This window comes from Myodes glareolus, chromosome 12 (assembly GCF_982192425.1).
Source record: "Myodes glareolus chromosome 12, mMyoGla1.1, whole genome shotgun sequence".
Lineage (NCBI taxonomy): Eukaryota > Metazoa > Chordata > Mammalia > Rodentia > Cricetidae > Myodes > Myodes glareolus.
Window position 1 is genome coordinate 30,105,899 of NC_142037.1, and position 15,970 is coordinate 30,121,868.

A 15,970-nucleotide genomic window follows, 5' to 3' on the forward strand; every position below is an offset into this window, starting at 1 on the left:
CCTGCCTGAAGAAGGCTGAGGAGGCTCTGCGAGGCTTGAAGTTTGAGGTCATTTCAGAAGAGCTGATAGACTTCCACAGCCTAGAACAAGAAGAGGATCGTTTGTTTGACAGAGGCAAACATGAGGATAAAGTAGAATGAAGCAAGACCCACTAGGTAGCTGCAGGAAACTCAGCAGGTAAGGAGAAAGCAATAAAGTCATGACAGGAGCCAGAGGCACGTGCCTGTGATGGGCAGTTTATGCCAGCCTGGGCTACGTCACAAGGTTACAAACAACAACAGAAAGTAGGCAGGGGGTTCCTCCAGGGGTTGTGTGTAACTGACATGTCCCCAGGATGCCCCACTAGTAGTGGAGCCACCGAGTGACTTTAAACTAGGACAATGATATAACGCCATAACTGTTTTGTGTTTTCAGAAGCAACACTGGCGCTGTATTGGAAGGATGCATAAGAAGACTTAGAAAGCCTGCTAGGTTGTTAGGACACTCCAGATTGGGCTTTATGAAGGAGTCCAGGTGAAGAAGCAGCACTAGGACTGTGGAGAAAATTGAGCAGAGTAACGGGTCTTTGTAACTTGGACATAAAGGACTTGACATAACTCTAGGGCTATAGCTCAGTGGTAGAATGCTTGCCTAATATGCCCGAGTTCTATTCCAGAAAGAGAATATAGAATTTTAGATGACTCCCAGATGTGTGGTCTGTCAACCAAGAGGGAGGACCTTGGAGATTCTCCAGGAGCTTTGTTCTGAGAGGGACAACAAGCTGGGGAAGCAAGCGTGTCGAGCACATCAGTGTCCCCATGGGCAGTGCTAACCCACCATGGGTGGCAGGATGTGCAGGTCTGAGACACTGCAGGGGGTCAAGGCAGAAGGTATTGACTTGGAACAGATCAAAAGCGACTTTTATGGGAAAAGAAAGTGTTCACTGGTGACCCAACCCCTGCAGTGCCCACACGGAGACGTGTGCAGTGCAGAGTCGTCGGAGGAAGAAAGGCACACACTCCTGTACAACCAATGCATTCAGACAGCCCAGCACAGAGGTGAACAGCTGAGAATCTTCTGCAGAGCCCAGAAACAACTCTGGAGCAGGGCACGTGGGAGGCTCAGGGTGGGGGCAGATCCGGAGTCACAAGGATGCTATGTAGAATTCTAAAAATAAGAATTGCCACCGGAAAAAAAAAAAGAATTGCCACCGAGTATGTCTGAATGCATGAGCATCCCCTAGCCAATCAGAGCAATTGTCATCCTCATCCTGAGCTGGCTGTCACTTCTCATCTTCATCCTTGACTAGAGCACTAAGCCCTGGCCCCAGCCAGTGCTAGGGATGCAGATGAGAAGGGGCTGGGGAGCTGCAGGTGTGGAGTTGAGAAAAATGTGCCTCTGTCTTTTTCTGGCTCTCTCAGACCACAGGGAAATCCTACTCAGTGTCTCCCTGGGGAAATAACAGCATGATTCTTCAGCTGGACCTCTATATTAAAAGGCTACCTGATTCTTTATGGGGTGAGAGGATTGTTTCTCTCTCATCAATAAGTCAATTTGTTCCCTCTCATCTTCCATCCTATTGCATTTTAGAAGGAATCCATTCCAGCTAATATGAAAATGAGAGATCAGAAATTATGAAGGATGCTTATGGAAGCCATTGTAGTGATTCACTAAATCTGTCTGTTACTTGAGGTTTCAATAATACACTTATTTTTCTGTCATTTAAATTCTCTTGACATCCATCTGCTCATGGAACCAAGCACAACATCTTAGCATTATACAGGATATGCTAATAGCAGGAGACTAAGCCCTCTATTAATGTTAAAAGCTCTATGTCGCTTTCAGAGAATCAGTAGGGACTGTCCTAAAGGGTGGGATAATACCCATATAAGAATAGTATTGGCATGAATCTGATCCCTGGGGGGGGGGAATCTCAGCCCACTAGGTCAATTGTGGTTCATTTTTACACACCACACCACACCCCCACACACACATACAGACACAAATACATACATGTCTAATCTAACCTTAGATGGAAGGATAAACAAAAATAGAAACTTCCCAAATAATATCAAACTCACATCTGCTTTGTTTTTTAAAACAGCATCTCAGATGACCCAGGCTGGCCACCAACTTGCTATATAGTCCAGACTGGCCTTGAACTCTGGTCTTCTTGCATCAGCCAACCAAGCACTGTTGTGAGCCATCGTGCCCAACTCCAGATATGACCAATTTCTTGCAATAAAATATTTGAGTCTAGGGCCAGAGAGATGGCCCCATAGATCAAGGCCCTTAAGTAGGCCATGGTAGTACCTTCGGCACTTAAGATTGATAATGGACCTGCCTATGCCTCTCAACAATCCAATAACTTTCTGTGGTTCTGGAAAATTTACCATACCATTGGCATCCCCTGCCATCTTCAGGGACAAGTCATTGTAGAGAGGACAACAGATCTCTTAAGGAGCTGTTGGCCAGGACTGACTCTTCAGAGGCCAGGAGAGACCCTCATCTGGTCTTAGCAGAGGTCCTTTTCCACATGAACTTTCTCAGTTTTGATGACAAGGAGTTCAGCCCAGCTTACAAGAACTGGGCATCTCTGCCAAGGAACACACCCCTGCCCCTGGTGAGAGGGAGAGATTCTATCTCCCTCCAATGGCAGCCATCAGCCCCCCCGATAACCTATGGGAGAGGGTATGCTTATGTTTTTCCTCAGACTGCCATGACACCAATATGGGTCCCGGTACGGGATGTGCACCTGGCCACGGATCAGCCTGTTTCCACCAAGGAGAGAATAACCCAAGAGGAGTAATGTATATACTCCCCTTTCTTGCTTTCACTGCCCACTCCAAACAAATTGATTTATCAAGAGTTATGGCCTTTGACTCTTCATTTTTTAAAAAACTTTGGCATAACATAAAAAGGCTATTTGATCCCTCCTGGATGCTCACGTATTCATAAATCGGCAGGATGGTATTGTTAATCCTTATTCTGTTTAAATGTCTCCTGTAGCATATCCAGTAGGTAGCAACTAAAGCAGCTCTTCAGGTGTTAATGACTCTTAGACATCTTTCTCACAGTCCTCTGCAGGAGGTTATGCATGCCTTGCTATCTGTAATGCAAAAGGCTACTGCCTAGTCCCCACCATGCTGGCACCTCTCCAGGAATGAATGCTCTTTGAGGGCTGGAAAACAATGATGAGTAAGAACTTATTTGGCAGGCCAATTTAAGACAGGCACAGTCCAGTTGCTGAGCCCTCCTGAGGTGGGGTCAACAAGACCTGAGCAAAGAACTCTGGTTCCCACTGGGCACCCATGTAATAAATAAAAAAAAAAGGGTGGATATGTAGGAAGTCAAGGCCCACCAGGCCAAGAGGAGCTAACTTGGAGTCTGCCTGGAGCTGTCAAAGGTCCTGATCATGCCTAGCCAGTGAGGGGCAACCACACAACTTCAACAACACAGACACTACTGGGAATTTTGTGAAAGGGATACAGCTGACTCTTCTTTAGCAGTGAGGAAAATCTTATATACCCTCCCAACACCCAGGCATTCTGTTCCATTGACATTGTGTAGTCACCCCTCATTGGCTAAGCCTGATCAAGACCTCTGACAGCACCTGTTGCTAGGCAGGCCCTCCTTAGCATCATGTGGTTGTCCCTCAGTGGCTAGGAACAATCAGGACGTTGGACAGCACCAGACATACTACAAGTGGCTCCTATTGGCTTGGTAGACCTTTAACTTCCTACATGTGTTTACACTTCCTAAGCCTAATGACCTGAGTTTGATTTCTGGAACCCACATGGCAGAAGGAGAGAAGTGATTCTTGCAAGTTGTCCTTTGACTTCTGTATGTATACTGTGGCACGTGTATTCCCACACACAAGATAAGTAATTAAACAAGAAACAAGCTTTTTAATATTTGGCAACTAACAAATTATTTTTCAACATTATTTTGGTTTTTCTTCCCTAATCTTGATACATCTGAAATGAATTTCTCAATTTTTTGACAGAGTCTTAGTGTGTATCTCTGGGTGGCCTGGACCTCATCAAGCAGACCAGGCTAGCCTCAAATTCACAGACATCCATTTGCCTCTACCTCTCCCACATGCTGGAATTAAAGGCATGTGCCCACACACCTGGCTGGAATTTGTTAGTATTCCTAAAAGTCCTCTTGTGGGTTGATTGGGATCATTTCCTACCTGTGTGTAGGCTGTGGATTCCCCAATTATCAATGACTTTTGTTCTTTCTCTTTTTTTTCTTGCTTGGGTGAATTTTAGCATTTTCTTTATGCAGCTCTACATTTGACTGACGTGCGTTCATTATTATTTCACTGCACTTAAAATGTGCCCAAAAGAACATGTTAGAGTGTCGTGTTTACTGGAACACTTAAGAAGTAGAATTATTTCTATGATGGCATTTTTAAATCACAGGATACAGCGGTCACCTTTTGTTGTGAAGAACATAAACCATATTTTAGTTGCTTTATGGAAAGACTCAGAAAATCTTAATGCAACCACAGCAAATGTAACTTTTTGTAGCGCACAGCCTTTCAGATCAATCCAATTTCCTTCTTGAGCAAGGTAGCGGACTACTAGACAAGGGCAAAGAATTTGGTAGGAAATAGCAGGATTTCGGGAACCCTTTATTTTGATGGAAGCGGTTCTGTTGCAGAGAACACTGCACGTGGTCTGAGACTACCTACATTGCTGTGGAAGGACCACCTGCGAAGAGTATAACTTCTTTAATTCTGGCTTATTTTAATTAGGAGAAAAGTAGTCTTCAGCGAATATGCACTTTATAGAACTCAGATGGTAGTTTATAAACTCTATCATTGGTATGTGTGAGCATGCGCACATGTTCGCATGTAGAAGTCAGAGGACAACGTTATAGTCAGTTTTTTCCTTGCATCCTTATGCACATTCCAGAGGTCAAACGCAATCTTCAGATTTGTGTGGCAAGCACCTTTTCATGAAACTACCTCCACGGGGTAACTATGTTCTCTGGGCTCTGATCATTCAAGTTTGCCTCCAAAATAAACTACCTCTGATTCCCTTTGCAGTGAGAGCTGAGGTTTGTGGGTTTTGTTTTTTGCATCAACACTATAGAACATGTGTATTCAGAAGAAGATGCAAATGTGAGGCCTCTTTTCAGACATGATTAAGGATTTTAAGATAGCGACACTAAATAAATCAGTGCTGGGCCCCATATGGCTATATTCACTGCACCCTCATGATGAAGCTGGCCCTGTATTTGCCCAACAGAAATGAAGACATGTGTTACTCCAAGACACAGGTGTGAATGTTCACATAACCTGAAGGTCTCTATTCCCTAATCCTCATCCTTTGAAGCCTTCCCCATCCTGCCCCTAGAGGTGGTGGTTTTAGAAGATAAGGCTTTGGACATATGACTAGGCCATAAAGAGAAACTCTAATGAACAGGGTAAGCGCTCTTAGGAAGGAGACATCAGAGCACTGGTTAATCCCTTGCACAATTTTCTCAGTATCTTAGAAATGAATGGGGCTGCCCAATCCCCTAGATACGTCACAGGTCAGCATGCAAGGTCCTCCACTGCCAGAGCAATGCCAAGGCTATTTCCCAGCATCCCAGAATAGTATCTGGTAGACTGTGATGGTCTCTCCTCCAGAAGGGTGGAAGTTATGACACCATAATAGAATTTGTGTGGCTCATGCTTGCCCTCCCAACCATAATAATAACTCAATAACAAAGCCTTGCCTGGTGCCACTGGCTTGGTCTCAGACTTCCCAATCTCTAAAACCATGAACCAGCAAATCTTCACGTATTCTAAACTGCCACTCTTTGGTATTCGGTTATAGCAGCGTGAAATAGCCCTGCTACTATCCCTCCCTGACTGTCTCCAGGCCTACCTCCCAACAGGCTGGGACCAGATGGGACTGGGGGGATTTTAGAGCATCAGTTCCCTCGAACGAAGAGAAAGGACATCCTGTTTGCTTGTGGATGCTTTAAGTTCCTTCAAGGAGAATCACAGCATTTTATTTCCAGACGTCTAGAGTGGATCATGAATTAACCAAATTCCTTCACCTTATAGAACATCAACAATTCTAAGTGATTCCTCCTATTTCTGGCTGAAGGAGGAAATCAGAAAAGAGTGAAAAAGCATGCTTTTGTGGAGCATGCCAAGTCCTAGTTCAGCCATGAAGACAGAGCGCACCAAGACTCTCAGAATAGGAGCAAGATAAGGAGCCCCAGAAATCTCACTTCCTTGAGATTTGAGATCACAGGCCTTCCTATCTCCATGTTCCAACCATGGCCCAGTGGGTCCCAATGGTACAGGCGTAGAGAACCCCAAGCTCCCTGCAGTTTCCTCCATGGCTTCCCGGACTATAGAACTGCATTTGTTGAAGTTGCAGCAAGGTTTGTGTGGCTCTCCAAACTCCTAGGAAAAGAAGGCTGATTCTGTACATACACACAACCGTATGGACCCTGTCTTCCTATATCTGTCACACCCCATGTTACTCCTAAGACTTGCTGCCATACTCCACCTTTTGAAGAGAAAGAGGTGTATAGCTGCGCTGGGTGTGGTTGGTACCCTTGCAAGTTTGGTTCTTAGTACAGTGATGCTGGAAGGTGGGATATCTTAAAAAGGTAGGACCTAAGGCCAAGTAATTAGGCTATTGTCAGTGCTACTCTCAGAAGAGGATACTGTGCTCACAGGGGCCCCTATGAGAAGGGTTGTTATGGGAGAACTCCTCCATGATTTCCTGTCTTACCCTGCGGTCCCTCTTTCTTATGCTGCCATCTTTACTCATTTCACCAGGGGATTAACAAAGGCAGCCACCCAGCCTGGACTTTTCAGCCTCCAAACTGTGAGTTAAATAAATCCTTTTTCTTTATAGCATTATCCATACTCTGGTATTTCGTTACAGCAACAGAGAATAGAATTACACAAGAACTAACATGAGTTGAATACCTTCTGTGTGCCAAAGAGGACTGTACCTAAAATGCCCTAATTTCTCTCTCTTTATAACACTGTAACATTGACATTGTTGTCTTCCTCACCAGCCTGATGGATTCTTCCAAATGCAGGATGTAAATATCCCGGCAGAGCACTTTGCAAATAAATATAGACCATTAGAGGCAAAAGCACCCACATGCCAAAGTACCTGCCATGGCTTGACTTTTGCCCCCAACACAATATGTGAAAATCCTACCCTCAATCATAACCTTTGAAAGTAGAGTTCTGGCAGATTGACCCTCTATGTTCCCACAGCACCCCGAGCAACCATCTACAGTCAGCTTCTGTCATCTACTGTCTGCTGAGAACAAAGACCCAGGCATGAACTGTGGGTGGTCTTTTTTAATCATCACGCCTTATGGATTGTAGAATCCCAAATACACGGGGTCTGTCAAGCTGCAAGATTCACGTGTGAGAACTAACTAGCACAGCCCCAGCTGTCTTAAAGCTTAATGACAAGTTCAAGAACACCCCAGAATAACCCTCTTCATACTCTTGTCAGCCAGAGTAGCACCGTGGCTCCAAGGAGATTCTGTGCATGTGTTCTGTGTTTTACAGCGCCAGCCCTAATAGAGAGACTGCAGAGCTAGCCCTGCTCATGTCTTCACAGTTTATTATGCGGAAAAACACGAGCCTTCTGTTTTCCTGCATTGTTAACTTGGCACCTCATTTCACGTATGGGACTTGCATTAAAAGACACTACCCTCTGGGAGTTAATCAGCCATTTAAAGAGTAAAAGTACTTTACAATCTGAAGGCTCTTGGAGCTCATCTTCTGTGACGAATGATGCTATAGGCCAGGTGTGCAGAAATACTTCCGTGCTGGGTGCCTGATCTTTCAACTCTCCCTCAAACAAGACAATGATGCTGGTGAAGATCCCCTTCAAAGATGCTGAGAGCCCAAAGCTCAAGTGACACGCTCAGGGTCATAGGGATGGTAACAGAACAGAACCCCATCTCTCGGACTCAAATCAGGATATTTTGTACCTAATTCATTCACACATTCTTTCATTGTAGTTGACAGTAATCGTTATATGCGTTGCATACAGCATGATGGTTTGAAATATGGAAACATCGTGGAATAGCTAAATCAGGCTAATTAGCATATGCATTATCTCACATTTTAAACTTTTGTAATGAGAACATACAAAAAAGTCAAGGGTTTTTAAGGAACTCCTTTTCAAAGTCTCCAAGCAATAAAATTTTAAAGAAAATAACATTTTGCTCCACAAAATACTTAGAATTATTATTATTATTATTATTATTATTGTGTTGTTATTGCTGTTTTCAATTCTTTGAAAATCTCACACATGTATACACTCTCAGCTCTGAGTGATGTTCTTCATAGACAGCCTATGGAAGGTTACACAGTGACTGATGCCCATCCATTTAGGGATGCCTCTTTGAAGATGCAGGTCTTCAGAACAGGACCAAGGAACCATCTCTCCATCACTGCCTCTAATGGCAGCTCCTCACCTTTGAAACAGATGATCAAACTGAGCATTGGTGTGTCTTCATCTCTGTTCTATTGCTGTGAAGAGACATCATGACCAAGACAACTCTTATAAAAGAAAGCATTTAATTGGGGGCTGGCTTACTGTTTCAGAGGTTTAGTCCATTCTCGTCATTGCACTGGTGCAGTAGCTAAGAATACGATATCCTGATCCACAGACTGAGAGTAAGAAAGAGAGAAAACACCGGCTTGGGTGTGGGCTTTTGAAAACCTCAAAGTCCACCCCAAGTGACATACTTTTTCCCACAAGGCCACCCCTCCTAATCCTTCTAATCAAGTTCCACTCCCTGATGACCAAAGGCCTTAGTTAGGGTTTCTATTGCTATGATGAAACACCATGACCAAAAATCAAGTTAGGGAAGACAGGGTTTATTTGGCTTATACTTCCATATCACTGTTTATCATGAAAGGAAGTCAGGATAGGAACTCAAACAGGGTAGGATCCTGGAGGCAGGAACTGATGCCGCTTACTGGCTTGCTCCTCATGGTTTGCTCTACCTACTTTTTTGTAGAACCCAAGACTACACCCACAATGGGCTGGGCCGTCCTTTATCAATCACTAATTGAGAAAATGTCTTACAGACCTGCCTACAGCCTGATGTTACGGACACATTTTCTTAATTGAGGTTCTCTCTTCTCCGACGACTGTAGCTCGTGCCAAGTTGACGTAAAACTAGTCAGCACATTAAGCATTCAAATATATGAACCTATGAGGTCCATTTATATTCAAACCACACATAGTGCAATGAACAGTGCCTGTAAGGACATAGCTCTTCTGTATGAGTTGTCAGTCAGATTTGGAACCACCAGAACGGATCTGAAACCTGCCCCTCCCCTTGCCAGTTGACCTTGAGTGACTGCTCTGAGCCTGTCTTCTGCTTTCTAAGATGAGACCATCACCTGTCTCATAGGGAGCTGTTGCAATCTGAATATGTCACGTTCCACTGGAGGTTCAAGTGTTTGCACATTTGGTCCTCAGCTGGTGGCAATGTTTCAGGTTGTGGAATCTTTGGAGACAGAACCTTGCTAGAAGAAATGGGACACTGGGAGTGGGTCACACTCGACTTCCTGTCTCTCTTTTCCGCTTCCAGGTGTCACCATAGCTAAGAGACATCTCTGCTGACAAGCTTGAATAATGAACTGCACCTTCAAATCACGGGCCAGGATAAGCCCTTACCTCCTTGCTTCTTGTCAGATATTTGGTTACAGCCACAAGGAAAGTAAGTAATACAAGTGCTCTAAGAATCAATCTGAGGTTATATACATGGCGTTTACATAGGGTCAGGGCATAACAAATCATGATCATCATTTTTGATTAAACCAGTCTGCCCCCAAAATGTCATAAATAATAATACTAGCACCATTGATCATACAACTTCAAAAACACTCATTCCCCAGATCCCCAACCATAGCTCAGTTGGTAGAGTGCTTGCCTAGCATGCATGAAGCCCTGCCAGGTTCTGTCCCTGGTACCATATAAACTAGGTGTAATGGTGCACCCTGTCACGTCAAGCACTCCAGAGGTGAAGACAGGAGGATCAGAAGTTCAAGGACATCCTCAGCTACACATCAATTTTGAGACCAGGGTAGGTTCCAAAAGCATAGGCATCCATACATTACACTCTGGTACCTGTTAGATGAGTTCATGGCCCAAGACAGGCTTCAGTGTCTCTTGCATTCTCCAAGGCTAACTGCATTCCAGATCCGTCCCAATGGCACACAGCAAAGTCAGTCCTTACAATATTGCAGGAAGGAAATAATGCTGTCCTGAAGACTTTTTCATTACTAGTCTATTAATTACTGCTCCGTAGAGTAGGTTTCCAGAAAGAGGGGGTTAACAAAAATTGTACGCATATCTTGAAAAAGAACCAGCCAGTAATCATTAAGAGCCTCTTCCCCTCTGCAGAGCTGACACTACAGGAGAGAAATTGCTTGGATATTTATTGCAGTTTTACACAGTCAACTGGCTGACTAGGATTCATATCCTAAGAGAATTTTTTTCATGATATATATTTCTTTTTCATTATGCTAGCAATATCTGTTCCTTGTAGAAAAACTAGAAATTGCTGACAAGCAAAAAATAATACTTAAATCACACACAATTCAACCACCCAGAGATAAACACTGCTAATATTTTTGGTGAACATTCCTTTAAATGACATTGTGTATTTATCTATTTTTGTACAAACAGAATCACATTATACATGCAACATTACAACATGGTTTATTGACTGAGCAATACCAGTGACATCTCTCTGTGTCGATAAATGTTCTTGCAGAGCACTGTTTTCCTCCAATGATGCATAGCAGTCTACTTTTAAAAAAAAAATCAGCACGTTTAAACAATCCTGAACTATCGAACCTTCAAGTCACTTCAGAATCATGTTTTGGGTACTATGAGGGCACCTGGAAAGAGTATGTTTAGGAAGAAGACAAGCAAGAACCAGATGCACAGCAGGCTCTTGGGATGAAAGAGACCTTCAAGGACAAGAAAAGAACAACCCAAAGGCATACGAGGAAAGGATGGTGGTTAGGCAAAGGACAAGGGAGAAGAAGATGCTGCACAGAGGGAATAAGATAAGACAGTTGTAGAAGAGTGTGTGGTCTGGTACTTATTCTCCCAAATACTGTACTTTGCTCTTGAAATTTTAAGAGGGTATAGAGCTGGGGAGATGGCTCAATCATAGAGTGCTTGAAGATCTGAGTTCAAATCCCCAACACCACATAAAAAGTCAGGTGAGTGGTATACCTGCAATCCCAGTGCTAGGAGGTAAAGACAGTCAGATCCTCTGAGTCCCCTGGCCAGCAAGACTAGACACACACACACACACACACACACACACACACACACACACACACACCACAAGAATGAAGAGGCCAGAAATGGTGGTGTAACCTCAGTCCTTAGAAGGCAGAGGCTGGCAGATCCTCCAAGTCCCCTGACTAGCAAGATTAGACATACACACACACACACACACACACACACACACACACACACACACCACAAGAATAAAGAGGCCAGGATAATGGTGCACACCTTTAACCACAGCCCTTAGAAGGCAGAGGCTAGCAGATCTCTAGATAGATACAAGGCCAGCCTAGTCTACATACCGAGTTCCAGGCCAGTCAGGACTACACAGTGAGATCCTGTCTCAAAAATAAAAACAACAAGAATTAACAGAAATGGTTGGAGGAGAGCTATTCACAAAGAAAGGAGGGACTTTTGACCCCCAAAGTAGATCCATTTGCTAATGGATATCTCAAAAAGTTGTTATGTTCCCACTGCCACCCACATGAGTCACAACCGCCACTGAGCCACTTTACCCAGCCCATAAACACCAGGCTATGTACACTTTTACAGAAACTATACACCCACTGCACAGCACGCCCACACCATCCCCCCACCCCCAGTTCAGCCTGAAGCTACTTTCTGGAAGCCTGACATGCCAACCAAATACCATTGATCTGTCTCCATTTGGAAGAGAGAGAAAGAAACTGGAGCCGGAGACAGTCTCTCTAGGTCTAGCTTGGGCAACCGGGTAGACAGACGTGATTTCACCTCCTTCTTTTCCTGTGTGTCCCACAAGGTCATTTGCTTTTTGGTTTCAAAGTCCTCCCAGCCACTCTGTAACAGTGCAGAATTCATTCTACCTACCTTGAGCCTCAAACACATCAACACCATTTTTTTCATTATTGTTCTTCTGATTTCTTCCCACTTGTTTTTCACAAACCCAATAAAGTGGGAGGTGCTGGGGAGGTAAATGCTTTCCGGTGTGGAAGGGTTATTGTCAGCTCATTTTCTGTACGGCCCTGCGTGTCTTCTGGTGGCATGGTGGCCTCTGGGGCTCCAAGTGCAACCTTCAGCTCTCTCATCCCGAAGAAGGCTTGATGGTTGTGCCCTGTCTCACACCCCTCCCTCTTCACCCTTGCCCCCTTCCTTCACTGCAGCCAGAGTTAAAGCTGCCACCCACTGCCTTGTGAGTCTTAACTACGTATTCTCTGATGCCTTCTTGCAGGTGTGGGTTCCTTCATACTGTCGGTGGCAGGATGTTTGCTCAGTTCTGAGGTCATCGACTTGCCCCTGGTAACATGAATACAAATGCTTGAATCACCTGTATTTGAAAACCCCAGCTTAATGCAGGTCAAACTGCTCCTCAGTGTGATGAGGCCTGCAAGATTAACAGAAAGGGGTCACGTGTTGATGGATGCCTTATGAGAAACATCTTATGGAAATTAAACCGCAAGAAAGCTTTCCACATGGCTTCCCAAGCGTGGCCTGGTGTGAGTCCATCAGACCACCAAGCAGGAGCCCATTCATCGCCGTCTCCCTTACAGTCTGCACAGCATACTCTGGAACACCTGTTTTCTCTCTCTTTGTATGGGCATGTATGTGTAAAGGTGTGTTCATGCATGTGTTTGGGTATGCAAGCAGACGTGTGCACAAGCATGTGAAGGCCAGAGGCTGACATGGGTAGTGTGGGATGGCCTTCTGTCTATGTGTTGCTTTTATTGGTTAATGAATAAAGAACTGCTTTGAGCCTATGGCAAGGGCAGAATAGAACTAGGCGGGAAAATTAGGCTGAATGCTGGGAGAAAGAGGGTGGAGTCAGAGAGAAACCATGGAGCCGGAGTCAAATGCTGGGAACTTTATCTGGTAAGCCACAGCCATGTGGCGATATACAGATTAATAGAAATGGGTTAAATTAATATAAGAGCTAGCCAATAAGAAGGTAGAGCTAATGGGCCAATCAGTGATTTAATTAATACAGTTTCTGTGTTATTATTTCTGGTCTAAGCTAGCCAGGTAGCCGGGAACCAACAAGTGGCCTTCCTCCAACACACAGTGTCTCCCTTGGGCATCTCTCCACTTTGTTTGTTCAGTGAGTCTCGCACTGAACCTGGAGCTCACCAATTTCACCAGGCTGGCTGAATGGCAAGCCCTACAGAGCCTTCTCTCTGGCCCTCCAGCACGGATTTCAGGCACATGCTACCACACCCGGGTTTTTATGTGCGTGTTCTGGGTCCAAGACCCTGATGCTTGCATGGAAAACACTGGCTGACTAAGCCATGTCCGCAGAACCCAGCCACCCCTTCTGTCTTTTGAGACAGGATCTAGTTATATCGTCCAAGTTGGCCTCAAACTCATGATCCTCCCACCTCTGTCTCCTGGGCGATAGATTTACTGGCCTATCATGCCACCCTTAGTGTCTGCTAACAGATCTCATATGGTCAACAGTTAGACACCATGCCATATAATGTGTAGCAGGTCTTACAACAAAGAATCTAAACATAAAAGCCCCTGGGAAACTGTTTGGCATAACTCTTGTTGGGCAACAACCGGTAAAATTTGGTATCAAAGACTCAGTCGAGGATCGTCACACCTTTGACAGCCTTTCATGAACGTCAAAGACTTCTCCTAATGACTCAAAGTGCTGGAGTCCCATCGCAAAACTGAAGGGAAGAGCAAGCTCGAAAATTAAAGGGAGTCCTTAAGTTGCATCTGTTTAGTGCTATTAAACTTGCTGTAATGAGGCCCAGTCCTGCCGTTCTCCTGTGTGTGCATGCTCTAGAGGCTGTAGTTTCTTATAAATATTTTACTAGGAAAAAAAAAGTGCAAAACGAATGAGATGTGGAATGTCACGGTGTGCTTCCAGATGAAACCAGACAATGACACGCAATTCTGCCAGCGAAAGTACAATCCACATGAGAGCAAGGCTGGGGAAAACAAATGAAGTGTTGGTATCTGTACCAGGAGGAACGAGGGGCTGGAAATACAGCTCAAGGGTAATGCATTGCCTGGCATGCTGGAAGCCAGAGGGGAGAGGTACGGAGAGACACTTGGCTATGGTAGCTTGAACCTTTACTTGAGAATAATGTCGGATGCAGCCTTAACACTGCAACAAAAGTCAGCACAAAACCAATTCTTCTATATCCAAAATACTGTCATGAAACCAAGATCTAAATGATTGGCAGGGTACTGAATGATTGGGCAGGGTACTGAATGTTGAATGTGTTCTAATAAGTCTATTGAAGGGCTGGAAAGATGGCTCACAAGTAATGGTGCTTACCAGCAAGTCTGGCATCCTGAATTCAATTCCTGGGGCATCCACAGTAGAAAGAGAGAACAAATTTTCACAAGTTGTCCTCTGACCTTCATATAAGCCCTGTATTGTGTTTTGTGTGCATGGGTGTATACGCAAACACACATACATACGCACACAGACATAAAAATTTTAATGTTCATTTCTTACTTTCAGAATGACATCTTCTATTCTCTGAGAATTTGTTATCATTCACATTTTAAATGATTTTTTGAAATTTATTTAGCACTAAATGTACTTCCAGAATTTTTACTATCAAATATTTATGTTGATATTAGATTAATATAAACCAGGTATTTATTACAACATGGCATGAATTATTTTCCATAAAAAGTCTTTGGATAGTTGAATCATCACACCATATGCCAATGAGTGTTTTATACCCACTCATTGTGACCTTTGGACTAATAAGTATGTGGGATGCTATAAAGCCAGGAAAAAGTTATGACGAGAAATTTCTGATGATTCTTAGAGATTTCAACTTCTCATCTTAATTCTTGAATATTCCTATCTATCTACAGTTTGGAAACATGAATTTCTTCCCCCTCAAAACATCAGAAAGCTCACATCCACAGTCCTGCTCAGTAGTCAGCAGGTCTTCATCACATGTGGGTAAACAAAGCCTGTTCTTTCCAGGAAAGCATGGAGGGAGTAAGAGGCAGAGAGAAAAATAAGGTAATAGAATATGTGTGTCGTGAACACAAATAGGGACTAGCAGGGAAGGAAGAGTCCATCGAGAAAAGGCAGGGAGGGTAGTTGCGGGGAGGGGGTGGTGGTAGTGAAAGCAAAACTCTTGGGAAACACCACAGTAGACCCATGATTTTGTATGATAACTTTAAAAATTAAGCTTCAAACCAAGGTGGTGGTGGTGGCACACGCCTTTAATCCTAGCACTCAGGAGGTAGAGGCAGGCAGATCTGAGTTTGAGGCCAACCTAGTCTACAGAGTGAGTTCCAGGACAACCAGGGCTAAACAGAGAATATCCTGTCACAAAAAAGCAAAATAAAATAATTTTAAAAATAGCATTCGCCTCTTTCTGCTGCGCAAATATATCGCCACTTCTCTAAATTAGACCAAAACTTCCATAATGAATAAGAATTCATCTTAGTCTGGATTCACAGACACAGAGCCTAAGAAAGGACTGAGTCCTAACGTTCCACCAGGCAGATGGAGCTTTGGCGGTGGTTCTCAACCTCTGGGTCCTGACTCCCCTGGAGGGGGACGGTCACATATCACATATCACATATCCTGTATATCAGATATTTACACTGTGATTAGCAACAGCACCAAAGTTGCAGTTATGAAGTAGTGATGAAATAATGTTATGGCTGGGGGTCCCCACACCGTGAGGAACCGTGCTAAAGGGTTGCAGCATTAGAAAGGTTGA

At 44.1% G+C, this 15,970-nt stretch overlaps 1 long non-coding RNA gene across 1 annotated transcript; it reads left to right on the forward strand.

Moving 5' to 3' along the window:
- The first annotated feature begins 8 nt into the window (after positions 1 to 8).
- LOC125392448 (uncharacterized) lies at positions 9 to 12,734 on the forward strand. Its single transcript, XR_007229525.3, has 3 exons — positions 9 to 177; positions 9,574 to 9,702; positions 12,499 to 12,734. It is a non-coding gene; the product is annotated as an uncharacterized LOC125392448 (long non-coding RNA).
- Positions 12,735 to 15,970: the final 3,236 nt, after the last annotated feature.